The sequence below is a fragment of the Choloepus didactylus genome, chromosome 7, assembly GCF_015220235.1.
Source record: "Choloepus didactylus isolate mChoDid1 chromosome 7, mChoDid1.pri, whole genome shotgun sequence".
Taxonomy (NCBI): domain Eukaryota; kingdom Metazoa; phylum Chordata; class Mammalia; order Pilosa; family Megalonychidae; genus Choloepus; species Choloepus didactylus.
This window is the reverse complement of record NC_051313.1, coordinates 38,244,351-38,248,286: the sequence shown is the minus strand read 5'-3', so window position 1 is coordinate 38,248,286 and position 3,936 is coordinate 38,244,351. Positions and strand designations below refer to the sequence as shown.

General features: G+C 47.0%; 1 pseudogene; it reads right to left on the bottom strand.

The window, feature by feature from the left end:
• Positions 1-1,337: 1,337 nt before the first annotated feature.
• On the bottom strand, positions 1,338-2,647 carry LOC119540534 (annotated as a pseudogene).
• Positions 2,648-3,936: the final 1,289 nt, after the last annotated feature.

The window sequence follows — 3,936 nt, the reverse complement described above, 5'->3', positions numbered from 1 at the left end:
TCCAGTGTTCTTAAGGTCCTTAATGAAAGAACCTCCCCCACCCCCCAACCCAGGTGTTGCTTTGGATGGCTGTTTGGGTGGAGCACCTCTTACCTAATAACTCAAATACATTCAGTGGCCAGAGCGAGGAAACTCAGAAAACTACACTCCTAAAATAGACCTTGAACAAAGCTTATTTCAGACTAAGTTTGTTATGTGCTATATCCCCCATTGCACAGCAGGGACTGTGCCTTGCTCATTTTGCCTCTCATAGAACCAAGCACAATGCCTTGTACATGGTAGGTATTAAATAAGTATTTGTTGAATTAAACCACCTGCTCTGACATTGTCAATAAGCCCTGCATATTTTTGGTGGGGGTTTTCAGGTGCCTTTTTCCATCTTGCCCCATATGGTCACCAAGATCTATGAATTTTGACTGTCTAACCCACATCCTGTTGTGCACAGGTACTTGCAGCCAAATGCTTGCAAAAATAGTTCTAAAGTGATAGAAGGTCACCCACAATAATGATGTGCAATTGCCTCCAGAGCAGGAGACCTACAGCTGCTATTGTTCGGAAAGCAGGTAGGAGCTGAGATGACCCTTCCTTTATGTAGAAGAGGGCAGCCTCCAAAAGGGGCTCCCATAGAAACTGTCTCAATGTTCAAATTGGCTTTAAACTGGATCTCTTATCTTGAGAGGCAACATATGTGATACGCAGGGTAAATATCCCCAGTTAAAGACACAGCTATAGGTCAAGTTATAGATTTGCATTCTTAGTGAAAGGTTCAAAGGACCACCATCCTCCTGGTGGGGGCTTTTAGCATCATCTGTCTGGAGGTGAATTCCCAAGTGGTGAGGTGTGACTGCCCTCCTGGAGGTAAAGCTAGGAGAACTTGCCTTCAGTCTTCCTTTGCTTTTCCCTCTCTCTTCTTTTTTGTTCCCTCCTTCCTTCCATGCAGCCCTCAAAATCCACATTAGCATAGTGTGGGCTTGTGAGGTTGACCAGCTCTGGGATATCTTCCTAGGTACTGAGTTCAATGAAACAGACGGAGTAATGTGTTAGATTTTAACTTTATGAGTATATCTGGGAGTCTCTACTGGTAATGCCTTCCTTTTAACTGACCAAATGAAAATGAAATGTAAACCAACTAATACAGCTCAGAAGAGTGCCCTCCAGAGAAGCCCCAGGATTACATCAGTATTAAATGATGGTTCAGTCAAGTGGCACAAAGAAAGCACAACAGTGTATGGCCTTCATGGAAAGACCTAGCTGCTGCCTTTTTTTTTTTTTTTTTTTGATGGTGCAGAAGTTTTATTGGTCACTGGTTCCCCAAAGGACACCCTGCTTCTGCTGCCTCAGTGCCTCAGAACTTTGGTGTCGTTGGTCTCAGATACCACTTTGCCATCCACGATCCTGCGGGTGGTGGTGTTGTGGATGGTTTGCACGGAGTTGATGCTGCCTAGGGCGTCGCAGAGACTGAAGTCCTCTCCATCTTCTAGCAGGCAGTGATAGGTGGCAATCTCAGCCTCCAGCTTGACCTTGATGTTCAGCAGGGCCTCGTACTCCTGGGCCTGGTGCTGCCCCTCTGCCCGGGTCTGTGCCAGCTCTGACTCCAGGTGCAGCAGGACCCCGTTGAGCTGCTCCATTTGCAGGGCATAGTGGGCTTCCACCTCCCACAGGCTGTTCTCCAGGCTGGCTTTCAGATTCCTCATGGAGTCCAGGTCGATTTCCAAGGACTGGACAGTACATCTCAGCTCTGTGAGTGCCGTCTCAGTAGCTCCTATCTCAGCGGACTGAGAGGTGACCACTGTGTTGCTCTCTTCAATCTGCTGAGACCAGTACCTGCCTAGCTCCTCTTGGTTCTTCTGAGCCAACTCGTCATGCTGGGCTCAGATGTCTGCCATGATCTTGCTGAGGTCCTGAGACTTGGGGGCATCCACCTCCATGGTCAGCCCAGAGCTGGCAATCTGGGCTTGTAGGCCCTTTACTTCCTCCTCATGGTTCTTCTTCATGAAGACCAGCTCCTCCTCGAGAGCCTCGATCTCCATCTCCAGCTGCAGCCGAGTGACGTTGGTGTCATCAATGACCTTGTGGATCCCATGGATGTCACTCTCCACAGGCTGGCTCATAGCCAGCTCAGTCTCATACTTCACTCTGAAGTCATCAGCAGCCAGCTGGGCATTGTCAATCTGCAGAACGATGCGGGCGTTGTCCACAGAAATTTCAAAGATCTGAGCCCTCAGTTCCTTGATGATCTTGAAGTAGTGGCTCCAGTCCCTGATCTGGGTCCCTTCTTCTCCGGATGTTCCTGAATTTTGCTTCCAGTCTCCAGGCTCCTCACCCTATGCAAGTAGGAGGCCAGGCGGTAGTTCAGGGCTTGCATAGTCTCCTTCTCACCCTGGATGTCCCCCATTTCTGCCAGAGCCCTGGCCATCCCACTGGCCATCCCGCTGGCCAGGCCCCTAGGCCCCCAGCTGCCCCGGGAGCTAGAGGAGTGGGATATGGAGATCCGGGAACACGAGCCCCTGGTGCCCACGTAGACTCTGGCCGTGCTGCTGGGCAACTGGACCGAGCCCAGGGATTGGTAGTTGGTGGAGAAGGTGGTGGAGCGGGTGGTGAAGCTCACGTTGTCTGGGGAGTAAGGCGAGAGGCCAGTACTTGGCATATGGATGCAGCAGACCTAGCTTCTTACTTCTTGAGTCTTACTTTGTGGAAAGGAGAAGGTCTGTAGAAGAAATGCCTTTGTTTCCTAACTGCTCTGAGGTTAAGAGCAGTTTAAACAGGTTCCTTAAGGGGAATAAATTCAAGGGAACTCTGGCAAGAGCCATTCTACACATTGTATGCTGCCTGCTCACCAGTGTCCCTCTAGGACAGTGCCCCTTACTGGAACTCATCACACACTCCTCGTTCAGTAGGACAGTGATCTTGGCCCAGCTGGGTTTTTCTTATTGTTATGTTGGAATTTTTAAGATTGGGCTAGTAGACAAAGTGGCAGTTGCTCTAGAACTGGTCTAAAGGTCAGATAAACATGCTATGGTTTGTGCACACAGAGAAGACAGGAAAGAACCATGAGATGCCCATGGTTCCTCTAGGCCAGGAGGATTCTGGTGAGATACCCTCTGCAGAAGGCCTTTTTTTTTTGTAGCATCCTCTATGGGATAGCACTGCCTTCATCAGTCTTACTGTTAAGATTCAGAACCATGTAATTTACTACCCACCACTCAGATGTTCTACACATCCTATGTCTTTGACACAGTCAAGATAAGGAAGATACACTAGAAAGCATTTTAGGGTTAGTAATGTCCAAAGAATCATGGAATTTATACCTTAGAGGTAAGCATGGATTCTCCCTTACAGAAGAGGCCTGTTTAGAAGGGATAGAGACAACACCATGGTGAACCTAATCCCTAAGTCTGCATGTCCTGTGGCTGCTCAACCTTTTTGAGTGGGAGGAGAATTTGGTGACAGCAGTGACTTCTTTCCTCTTTCACTCATTGTTTCTTTGTTATTCAACAATTGTATACCCATTATATACTAAGCACTATTATCTTTTAGCTTCTTCTCCCTGTTTCCAAGTGGTCAAAAGATCCAGGGAGTAAAAAAGTCACTGTCTACAGGATAAGGTTAGACCTCTATCCTCCATAATTTCAAAATAATTCTATAAAGATGTGACTATCATAACTGTGTTTTGTTGTTGGAAATCCATCAAGCTCAATGCTTTAGAGAAGATGACTGTGTCCTGGGACTGGGACAATATGCTTATTTAAAATCATTCATGCATTCACACATTCAGCAAATAGTTTTTGGACAACTATTGTACTTTAATTAAAGACTCATGATCTAGTGTTGTCTCTTTTCAGGTCTTTTGTGATATGTTTCCACCCTACCCATCTGATTTGACTTCCTACTCAGGAATAACTTGTTTTTACTGTGTATCACTCAAGGGTATATCAA